The sequence below is a fragment of the Mesoplodon mirus genome (assembly GCF_964341445.2).
Source record: "Mesoplodon mirus genome assembly, chromosome: 12".
Taxonomy (NCBI): domain Eukaryota; kingdom Metazoa; phylum Chordata; class Mammalia; order Artiodactyla; family Ziphiidae; genus Mesoplodon; species Mesoplodon mirus.
Genome location: NC_138988.1, coordinates 104367518 through 104379551, shown reverse-complemented (window position 1 = coordinate 104379551; position 12034 = coordinate 104367518). Strand labels below are relative to the sequence as shown.

Here is a 12034-nt window from a genome sequence, read left to right as displayed (position 1 = left end):
GGCGCCAGGTGCGCTAGGTGCGCCGCCGCGTCCTTTCCGCTCCCAGGGTGGTGATTGCGTACCCGGGGCCGCCTGGGGCGTGGATGGAACGAAGGCCCGGCTCTCCGGAGGCTTTCAGTGGGGCGACCAGAGTGTCTCTGTGTCTTAGTCCAGAAAAGTGCCCCCCCCCCGGCACGTGGGCTTGAGTCGCACAGCGCAGAGCAGAGCGCGCTCCTCCTGGGTGTGCGGAGGGCCCAGTTATCCGACCCGTGTGAATCGGACACCAGGGAACCGACAGATTACACAAATGCTGTGGAATCCTGGTCTGCCACCTCGGAGCAGTCTTGGGGAACGGAAAGGGCTCCCGTGACTGCAGTGGGGAAAATGCTCTCCTCGTCTTCAAAATGATAAGTTCAATTTTGTAAACCTCAGATAGTTTAGTGCCTCTTCTGCCCTTAGCCTAAGCCAGGGGCTCTCAACATCGACACTATATTTACCTCTGAGCCGGATAAGTCTTTGTTGCAGGAGGGCTGTCCTGGCCCCTCTACCCACTAGATGCCAGCAGCAAACCCAGCCATCCCTCCCCCAGAGTGACTGTTTTTAATTTTATTTTTGGAGTAAACATTGACGAAGGTTCGAGATATCTCGCTTCTACCCTTACCTTCTCCAGTCCTTTTCACCCCAAGTTCATTAGCTCATCTTTATCCTTCCAGCTTATCTTCTTGCAGAGATAAGCAACATAAATATACTGTGACATGAGAAATAAAATTGAGTCACTATGTCACCGGGTTTTAAATGGAGCTGGAAGGCCATCACGGAGGTGGACTTATGCACGGCCTCACCAGGTAGAACGACAAACCTTTGAACTGGGCGGAACCACAAAAGCTCCAAGGACTCTGCAAGAACAACCTGCAACTTGTCACAGTAAGACCTTCCCCTCCCTCTAGTGATGGCCTTAGCGATCCGTCAGGGTCAGCCAAGTCTAGCTACTGCCACCATCGGCAGCTGAAATTCTTAGTAAGGCAACCCTCCCTTCCGTGCCCTTAAAAGCCCCTGACTCCTTTTACTACTCCCAGTGGGACTCGGTTTGGGTTCCTACCCGAATCTGTGTGCCCCAAATTGCAATACTTTGATCTCAGATTATCACTTTTAGTTTGGTTCTCGCCTCCAAGGTTTCTTCAGGTTAAAAAAAAAAGCATATGTATATATATTCCACTCCTTATCAAAAGGGTAGCATTCTGTCTCTCCATCTGTCCATCCGTTATCTGTCGATAGTTCTGCAACTTGCTTTTTTCACTTAACACTAAATTTTGGAGCTCTCTCTAATTTGGCACATAGAGATCATCCTTATTCTTTTCCAAGGCTGCACTGTATTTCATTGTGTGCCACTGATGGCCATTTGGGTTGTTTCCAGTCTTACGTCATTACAAATAAAGCTGCCATATAAAACCTAGTGCTGGGCTTCTCAGACTGTAATGCACGTGCAAATGGTCTGAGGGGGTTGTTAAAATGCACCTTCCACTATTTACAATAGCCAGGACGTGGAAGCAACCTAGGTGTCCATCGCCAGATGAATGGATAAAGAAGATGTGGCACATTTATACAATGGAATATTAGCCATAAAAAGAAACAAAATTGAGTTATTTGTAGATAATGGTTGTAAGAGACTGTCATACAGAGTGAAGTAAGTCAGAAAGAGGAAAACAAATACCGTATGCTAACACGTATATATGGAATCTAAAAGAAAAAAAAGGTTCTGAAGAACCTAGGGGCAGGACAGGAACAAAGACGCAGACATAGAGAATGGACTTGAGGACACGGGGAGGGGGAAGGGTAAGCTGGGATGAAGTGAGAGAGTGGCATGGACATATATACACTACCAAATGTAAAATAGATAGCTAGTGGGAAGCAGCCACATAGCACAGGGAGATCAGCTCGGAGCATTGTGACCACCTAGAGGGGTGGGATAGGAAGGGTGAGAGGGAGATGCAAGAGGAAGGGGATATGGGAATATATGTATACATATAGCTGATTCACTTTGTTATACAGCAGCAACTAACACAACAATGTAAAGCAATTATACCCCAATAAAGATGTTTAAAAAATGCAGCTTCCAGTTCACTAGATCCTGAGATGCTGCATTTCTAACACGCTCTCTGGTAGCTGATGCTGCTGGTCCACAGACCACACGTTCAGTAGCAAGAACTTGGTGTGAATATTGTTTTGTATGATTCCTAGATTCTTAGAAATGGGATTGCTAGATCAGAAGTTAAATACAGATATACTTTTATTACTTATTGTCAAATTGGAATTGTTAGGAATTGTTTCCTCTCACCAGCTATATCCGACTGCTTCTTCACAGACTAACAATGATGCCTAGATATCTTTGGATTTTTACCAATTTGATAGGTGAGAAATATTGTCTCAGGTGGTTTAATTAGCATTTCCCTTATTGTGAGTGAGGTTGAACATCATATGCTTTTCATATGTTTAAAAGCCATTGCCTCTTTCTGATTTATTTTTTACCCTGTGACCCATGACTTCTGTTCATTTTAAAAAATTGTTTGGTCTTTTTCTTCTTGGTTCTTAAGTGCTCTTTATATATTAGCATAATTAGTCTTTGTGCTATGTCACACATATTTTCTCCCAGCTTCTCATCTGTCTTCTGACATTGCTTCTGGTGATTTTAGCATATACCTTTTTTATGTAGTCAAATTTAATGATTTTTCCTTTATGACCTATAGATTTTTGCATCATAATTAGAAGTCTTTCTCCAGATTATAGAGTTCACCAGTGTTTTCTTGCAGTATTTGTATGGTTTTTTGTTGTTGTTTGTGGGTTTTTTTGTTTTTCTGTTTGTTTGGTTTTTTTTTTTTTACATTTAGACTGCTGATCCATTTAGAGTTGATCCTGGTGTTTGGGAAATGTAGATCCAATTTTTACTCTTTCAAATGGCTTTCCAGTTGTTCCAACTCCCATTTGTTACAAAGTCTGTATTTTCACTGATGATTTGACAGGACACCTTTATTACACACCAAATAGCTGTATGCACGTTTCTGGACCCATATCCTGTTTCTGTATATGCCTGGTTCTGAACGTTATATCCACCCACATCTGTCACTCTTTCAACTACAGAGCTTTCATGATACGAGTTACTACCTGGTGCGGGGGCAATCCTCCTCATCGCTCCTCTCTTTCAGGGTTTTCCTGGCTTTCTCTGCTTCTTTATTTCCCCATATGAACTTGAGAGTCAACTTGTCTAACTCTAAAAAAAAAAAAAAGTGTTGATATATTTGTTAGAATCATATTGAATTTACCTGTGGTGAATTAACATTGCTTCCTGATTTAGTTGTCCTCTCTGAAGGGGAGCAGAATATGCCACCCCAAAATGTGCCCCTCTGGCATGTGGATTATTTTGAGCAGAAGGCAACCAAGACCCAGCAGACTCAGGAAAACTTTTACCTCTCTCTTAACTGCCTAAAAGAATGTAGATAGGGGGCCTAGCCCAGAAAGAGAGCTGTGACCAGAGATAACTTTTCACCTGAAAGACTTACCTGCATGGCTGGGCAGACATCTGCTCTCCTTACTGTCCAGTGAATGCCCCCGTGCCCCGCCCCATGAAGCCCAGCTCTACCCCATTCCTTAGCTCAGGATGGCATATAAGCTTCAACTGCCTGATTGTCTTTGGGTCTTATATTTTCATGGGACTTCCATATATGAAACTAAATTTGTCTTTCTTCTGTTAATCTATCTTATGGCAATTCAACTATTAGACCAGCCAAAGAACCTAGACAGGTAGAAGGAAAATTTTGATGCTCCCCTACATAGCCAAGAACATGCTGGATCTTTCTATTTGCTCAAATTTTTTTTTTGTTTTTCAGGACTGTTGAAGTTTTCTTCATAGAAGATTGACACATTTATTATTTAGCTTATTCCTAGTTATTTTATCTTTAGTTATTTTATCTTTCAGGTGATATTATAAGTAAGCATGTTTCTTCCATTATGTTTTACAACTGGCTTCTGTTTGAATAGGAGAACATTGTTTTTATGTGTTAACTTTATAACTTGCTGCCTTACTGAATTTTCTTCCTATTTGGATGAGTTTTTTTTTTTGATTGATTCTTTTGAGTCCTTGAGTCCTACAGCTATATTATATCACCTGCAAATAGAGATAGTTGTATTTCTTCCTCCAATTTTCATGTCTCTGACTGTTTTCTCTTGTTTGATTGCATTGGCTAATACCTCTGATAGAGTAAATTACTTAACCTACCTACATTTTAGTATGTTAATACCTAGAAAATAAAAAAATAAGCACAGGAAGCCAGCATGACTCCACAAAAGAACAAGCCATTCCTAACCTCATTTGCTTTTTCTAAAAATAGGTTTACTTGTCAGGGAGACCTAGGCAGGGGTTCTGTAGACCAGTATTCTCTACCACCCTGTCTGCATTCAAATTAGGCTGGAGAACTGTTTCCAAATTATGTAGGCTAATAATTCTAGGCTCAGTATCCTTCTAGAAAGATTTCTCTTAGCATAAAGTTGTCGAATGCATATTTATCACATTTTCATAACTTAATATCTTAACAGGATTTTAATGAAAAACAGAATCAAACCCAAAAGTAATCCGATATTTAAAAATAAATGATATGAGTACACAATTGAAGAACTACTCTGATCACAGGTCGTGTGTGACAAAGGCCTGCGTTTCAATTCTCTCTAACCAGGCATGAAACACCAGCTTGATGTGGTATCACTGGAAATGCTTACGGGATTACGGCAGTTGAGCACCCCAGCCTGTTTGCAGAAGGACGCACACAGTTATTGCTCAGTAGGACTTGGTGATTCACTGGTGTCTGATGTTTACAGAATTCACTTCAGATATAGCAATGAGGTCAACAAAAATGACTCCAGAGAATGCCGTTTTCTTTCTGATCCCAGCTAATTGGTCCCTGCTGCCAACACTGACAGAACATCTGGCCTTCACTCAGCAATAAAATGGCATTTTCTTTCCCCAAATGTCCCTGGATGGGGAACTGGTTTGAAGTCCATTTCAAAGGACTTCAGTACTCAGTGTAAGATAAAAGTAAACAGAGACTTTCAGGTGTGGATCAAGCAGTCTGCATTTACAGTCAGTCATTTGGAAACAGAGATGAACAAAATCTGGATCATGGTTTCTAAACACAGCTCATTTTATTTATGAATTTGGAATTGTTACAGGTCAGTGTTTTCTTTCATTGTGTTTTATTTTTGAAAATAATCCTTTCAAATGTTGGAAATAATTTATTGGACAAAACACTCAAAAAGCATGTTGTGACCCGTATCCAGGTCATTTAACACAAGTCAGTTTTGACATTAGAGCACACGCAGCAACTCACCCACGACCCGACCACAGAGCAGCCAGTAAACATCTCCCTGAGTCAGTGCATTTGTCCTGCTAACATTTCAGCTCCAACACAAAAGGAGGAGAGGGTGGTCCTCTCCTAGCTGTGGGCCTCTCACTGTGACTTTTGTGTCATTAACACGATTGTGTTCCATGTGCATTCTTCAGTATTGCGTGGATTGACTGACTCGCAAAATGTAAAGAGCGTTTCTACTTTATGTGCATGGTAGGGATGGATTTGGATTGACTAGAAATCAGACCACAGTGAATGAGCCAAGAAAGGCCGTCTCTAAATAGTCAACTGGGGCCTTAGATAAGCAATAAAAACTTACCCTAATGGGTTAAACCATCCATGATTAGGTCAATTGCTTACTAACCCAAGCTAATTAAATGGATATTTACCACACATCTATAATGCAAAACTCTGAGACTGGTCCAGGGCTAGCTAGAACCTCTGCTCTCCAAACGGGGACATAAAATAAGTTCCAGGCAACTATCTACATCTATCTGGTTTCCGTAGAGACAGTGAACACTGCATGTTTCCTACAAACAACAGAAGTCATCCAAATGACATGGAGCATGTTCTGTTAGCAACCTACGATACTTAAGAGCTCTTCATACCCTTTTTTTCTTTCTTTTTTTTTGGCTGCGTTGGGTCTTCGTTGCTGCACGTGGGCTTTCTCTAGTTGCAGCAAGCGGGGGCTACTCTCTGTTGAGGTGCGCGGGCTTCTCACTGCAGTGGCTTCTCTTGTTGCAGAGTGCGAGCTCTAGGCATGTGAGCTTTAGCAGTTGTGGCACATGGGCTCAGTAGTTGTGGCATGTGGGCTTAGTTGCTTCGCAGCATGTGGGATCTTCCCGGACCAGGGCTCGAACCCGTGTCCCCTGCATTGGCAGGCGGATTCTTAACCACTGTACCACCAGGGAAGTCCCCAGTGACTTCCTTTTTTTTTCAAACTGGAAACTACCTTTCACATTCAGATGCTTGGACTCATAGCACCTTCATACCTTTGAAGCCCCACTAGGTAGCAGAGCTGGAAACCCCCAAACTCCATGTGTTAGACATTTATTGTCCTGAGTACTGTATCAGGTCATAATGGAGTTGAGGAATAAAGCACGGTCCTTTCCCTTCTTGCCGTTCAGATGGGTGGGAAAGAGAGATTGTGTCTCAGTGTAGTGGGCAGCGGCTCTGATGGGCACGCACACAGCATGATAGGAACAGAAGGACGGAGCCAGTGATGATGCTGTGGGGCTTGGGACGGATTCACGGGGGTGTCAGGGGAGCTGGGTCTTGGGGGAGAGGTGATTGTCCAGGTAGAGAGAGGAAGAGGAACCGACTAGGCAGGGTCACTCCCGGGAGTGTGTGAAAGGGCTCCCGGGAGGTGCTTTCAGGTTGGGGTACAGGGTGTGGGCCGGGGAGTGGCCAAGGTGAGGCCAAGTAGGGTTGAAAGGGTCGGGCTGGGCTGGGCTGGACTGGAAAAAGCCCCGAGGCCATCCTGAGGAACTGGGGTCTTATCTGTCAAGCAATGAGGAACCGTTGTAGGATTCTAACTGAAGGAGTAACATGACTCATTCTTTTATTCACTCATTCGTTTCCTTCCCTCCCTCCCTTTTCGCCTTTCTGACTCTAGCACTGCCCTTGGGATGGATTGCACGCAGAGCAAGGCGTAGCAGGACCAGTTAGGAGTGGCCCTCAGGGACCAGAGCACAGGCAGGTGGGCCTCAACCCACCGGCGGTACTGTTGGTGAGGCCGGGGCTGATGAGGGGGCAGAAATCGCAGGATCTGACGACCAGGTGGACTGCGGGGAGGGGCCAGGGAAAGAGTGGAGTTCCAGGTGCCTTTTACTATTCTAACTCGGATAATTGCATATAAGGTGATGTAATTACCGGAGAGAATACGAGGGGAGGAGAGGGGAGGGTCAGATGAAGAATTGGTTTGAGTTGGAAGGGGCTCATGGTGCGTGGAAAGCGTTAGATGAAGGTGTCCAGGAGACGGGTAGGAACAGACTCGGGTACGGGATGAAGGTGCTGGAAGCCGTGCGCAGGTTGCACTGGCCCACAGCCCGGAAGACGGAAGGGGAGGACAGGAAAAAGCTGGACTGTGGGAAGCAGGGCCGGTAGGTAGCATCAGCCTCTGGTCCTGGAGGAAGAAGAGGGTGAGGACGGGAAGAGGCCGCTTCCCGCTGTAGGTCAGCAGTCCCCTCAGTGACAGTGGGACAAGCACCAGGGTGCGTGGGATCTGGGCACGGAGAGGTGTGCAGGTAGCTATTTGGGAGAGGGAGAGAGTGCTGGCCAGAGCTGCAGGTAAGCTGGAAGGAAGGTGTGTGTTTTAAGGACGGAACAGAGCTGAGCACGTCATTTGCTTTCCGAATAGCGACAATCAGAAACAACCATAAAATACTAGGAACTTAGGAAATTGATTTAAAGGAAACTCTAAACTGAAAAATGATTGTTTTGTCAAGAGTACAATAGTGAAGCAAAGCAACGCTGCTTATTTCTAGCTTGATAAGTATTTGTGTTATTTTAGGTCTTTCATCTAATGGCTCAGATGAAATTTGCACTTTCCAGCCTGACACGTTAACCCAGCACCTGAAGGACAGGTGCCCAGAGGTGAGGCTCTCTAAGGCTTAGAGAGGGCTCATCTATGCTGTGAATGACCTGAAACCTGGAAGATGTTCTTCAGAATCTGGGTTTCAGTCATTTTATTTTATTCAATTATTTTGCAATTATACTGTCACTTAAAATCTGAGTTAAATTAAGAGAATCTTGTTACTTGAGTTTTTTTAATATTCCTGATCATAACTTTTTAAGATATAGTTAAGTAACTGAAGAGAGGTTTCTCTCGCTCGCTCCCTCTCTCACTTTTTCCCTCTCACTTTTTTCTCATCTAGAGAAGCTGACTTTCTCATCTGGTCAGGAATCACCTGGGCAATCCATTTCACAATGCAATGCAGAGCGAGATGAACCAGAACCTGCTGTCTGGGATAGGGTATGCGAGGGTACAGCTGACTCTGGCAGCCTTGCCCTGAGGCCCCAGGTCACTGCTGAAGGGAGCTGGATGAATCTGCATGAGGAACTCAAGAACTGCCTCCTCAGATGCCAAATTAGCAGACCTAGTGGCTTGACCAGAGCAGTCCTGATGGGGCCCTGTGGCGACGAAGCTGCTCAAACTAAACAAGCAAACAAATAAAAACTGTGGCGAGCAGGGCTCAGCTGTCACGAGGCCACTTTCAGCCAGTCTGTGCTGCCTTGGGAGCACCAAGACCCCTCAGCTGCTGTCCCCCTGGCACGGGGGCTGGAATGGGACCTGCTTTACAGAGCAGTGGCCTTGGAGACCCAGGAGGGTGCCTTCTCAGCCAGGCTTAGTGCTCGGGGAGTGGGATGCCCTTGAAGACTCACTGGGTTTCCCACAAAGGGCAGGGGGGGTTGATTCCAAAATGCAGGCTTGGGTACGTTGACCTGAAGCAAATAGATAGCCAGGTATTCTCCAGCAAAGATGAGTTTATTCAGCATCAGCAGAGAATTGCAATTCAGGGGCTCAACCACGGCAGCCACGTGCAAGTGCCCCCGCGGCAGAGGAAGGAGACACTTTTATAGGCGGGACAATAAAAGGAGGGGACGGGCTTAGTAAACAAGAGCCCCAGCCTTTCATTGGCTGAGTCCTGGCGGGAAAGAATGGGAGTCTTCTGTTGAGCTGGGCTGTCAGTGCAGGGGTGAGAGCGCCCCCTTCTGGTCTCCAGACTCTGTTTAACAGGTTTCCGTTCATTAATGTTTTACAGCTGTCACAGGACAAAAGCCAAAAGGGACGTGAGATATGCATTTTCATTATTCCTGCGTGGGGGAGGGTGGTCAGAACATTGACCTTCTTTTTTAAAAATTAATTAATTAATTAATCGATCTATCTATTTATTTATTTATTTTTGGTATGTGGGCCTCTCACTGCTGTGGCCTCTCCCGTTGCGGAGCACAGGCTCCGGACGCGCAGGCTCAGCGGCCATGGCTCACGGGCCCAGCCGCTCCGCGGCATGTGGGATCATCCCGGACCAGGGCACAAACCCGTGTCCCCTTCATCGGCAGGCGGACTCTCAACCACTGCACCACCAGGGAAGCCCTGTCCTTCTTTTTAAACAGAGCAAGTGGTTCCAGCATATTCTAGACTCCCATGAGCCTGAGGTAGAGAACCTCAGCCCCTCATCAGGAAGGAGGAAGGGCGAGGGTCGAGGGAGGGGCTCCATCATCCGCCCCTCTGTCACTCTGCCGCCTTCCCTTCCCCGACCCCAACTGCCACCAGCACACATGCTTCCTCTCTCTTCCCAGGGCCATCCCACCTCCCAGGCGACGTGAGACCTGCACGAGGACCCTGGGGCGCTCTCCTCCTGTGGGCTGTCTGAGCAACACCACAGCCAAGTCCTGGGGTCACATCTACGGTTTGATGAACTTGATGTTTGAACTTGATGTTTGCGCATCACCTTTCATAACTTTATTACCCGAACCACCCAGAATTCATGAGATGGCAACCGTGACACACTAGCTGGTGCTGTGACTGTTTCACTCATTCCACAAACTTTTATTGAGCACCTGCTCTATAGACCAGGAGTTACACTAGGGTCTGGTGACGTCGTGGTAGGAGACACGGTCCCTGGCCTCAGGATACCAGATAGATATTGTGAGATAATAGAAAAAAATGTGTACTGGAGTCTGCCACTGGCTCCTGGCACAGGGCTCCGGAGCCCTTGTAATTTCCTGGGTGATAGGAGTGTCTTCTGTTCTAATGAGGTGACTCTGGGTGGGCTCCGGGCTGAGGGCTGCTCACTGGAAAGACCTACCCGTGATTAGAAGCTTGGGATCTTCCGCCTCACCACCCCGCATTCTCTTGAGAAGGGAGAAGATCTGAAAAATGGAATTAATAATGGATCATGTCCATGTGAGGAAGCCTCTGTACGTAAAATCCCACTAGTGTGGGGTTCAGAGAGCTTCCAGGTGGGTGAGCACAGCCACACAGGGAGGGTGACGCACCCCATCTCCAAGCGGACAGAGGCTCCTGCACTCAGGACCCTCCCAGACCTCGCCCTGTGCATCTCTTCATCTGGCTGTTCATCTGTGTCCTTTGTCATATCTTTTAATAAACTGGTAAACGTTCGTGTTTCCCTGAATTCTTTGAGGCGCTCCAACAAATTAACCAAACCTGAGGAGGGGGTCGTGGGAACCTCTGATTTGTAGCCAAATCCTACAGAAGTTGTGGGTAACTTGGGGATTTGTGACCATCATCTGTGGGACAGGGAGCAGCCTTGTGGGACTGAGCCCTTAACCTGTGGGATCTGACACTGTCTCCAGGTACACAGTGTTAGAATTGACTTAAATTGCAGAATATCCAGAATGTATAAAGAACTCTTATCATTCAACAACAAACAGACAAACGACCCAATTAAACAATGGGCAAAGGACTTGCATAGACATTTCACGAAAGAAGGTATACAAATGGCCAATGAGCCCAAGAAAAGATGCTCAACATCATTAGTCATCAGGAAAATGAATAACAAAACCACAATGAGATACCACTTCAGACGTTAGGACCGCTATAATAATAACCAAAAAAGCAACATAACAAATGTTGGTGAGAAATGTGGAGGAATCAGTGGGAATGTAAAGCGGTGGAGCCACTGTGAAAACCAGTTTGGCAGTTCCTTAAACAGTTACCATATGACCCAGCAATTTCACTCCTAGGTATACACCCAAAAGATTTTTTAAAAGGGACTCAGATACTTGTGCACCAGTATTTATTGCAGCATTATTCGCAATAGCCAAATGACCCAAGTGTCCATCAACATATGAAAGGATAAACAAAATGTGGTATATTCATAAACTGGAATTGTATTCAGCCATAGAAAGGAATGAAGCTCTGATACATGTTACGATATGGATGAACCTTGAAAACATTTTGCTAAGTGAAGTAAGCCAGACACAAAAGGTCACCTACTGTATGATTCCACTTGTATGAAATATCTAGAATAGGCGAATTCATGGAGACAGAAAGAAGATTATATGTTACCAGGACCTGGGTGGAGGGGGGAGTTACTGCTTAATGACTACTGCGTTTCTGTTTGGGGTGATGAAGAATTTTTTGAAATACAAATAGTGATGTTGCATAACATTGTGAATGTAATTAATGCCACGGAATTGTGTACTTAAAATGGTTGAAATGGCAAATCTTATGTTATACAGATTTTACTACAATAAAAAAAAACTATGTTATTGGGAAGAGTTTGTTTCCAAAAAGAAAGGGGATGCTGTTAGCAGAGGGAAAGAAAAGTCATTAAATAAAACCAAAAGTAACTACTTCTCTAGGAAAAAGTTCAGGCTACTTTGATTAGTCTTAAGGTAGCCCTCGATGTTAACTTTCATCTGAAACACAAACAGGGGGAGTTGGGGAGAAGAGGAAGTATACAGCTGGCTTAACTGCCCCCTTGCCTGGGATGCCTAAGCCTGTGCCTGCATTTCTTCACAGCAAGGGGAGCCCCTAGAGGCGATGCTTATTGCTGATGCTAAACCTATTTATATCGTTTTAAGAGCACCACCTTCTCCTTGGACTCAGGATACAAATGCGGTTCCATCTTATTTGCAGTAAATGCCAGATTAGCAGGGAGTTCTGTTATTTCCCTTTGCCGGACGGGCTCCTA

General features: G+C 45.3%; 1 long non-coding RNA gene across 1 annotated transcript; it reads left to right on the top strand.

Annotated features, from left to right (window-relative positions):
• The first annotated feature begins 16 nt into the window (after nucleotides 1-16).
• Nucleotides 17-10463, top strand: LOC309813076. Its single transcript, XR_014295446.1, has 4 exons — nucleotides 17-903; nucleotides 7885-7967; nucleotides 8249-8346; nucleotides 9675-10463. It is a non-coding gene; the product is annotated as an uncharacterized lncRNA (long non-coding RNA).
• Nucleotides 10464-12034: the final 1571 nt, after the last annotated feature.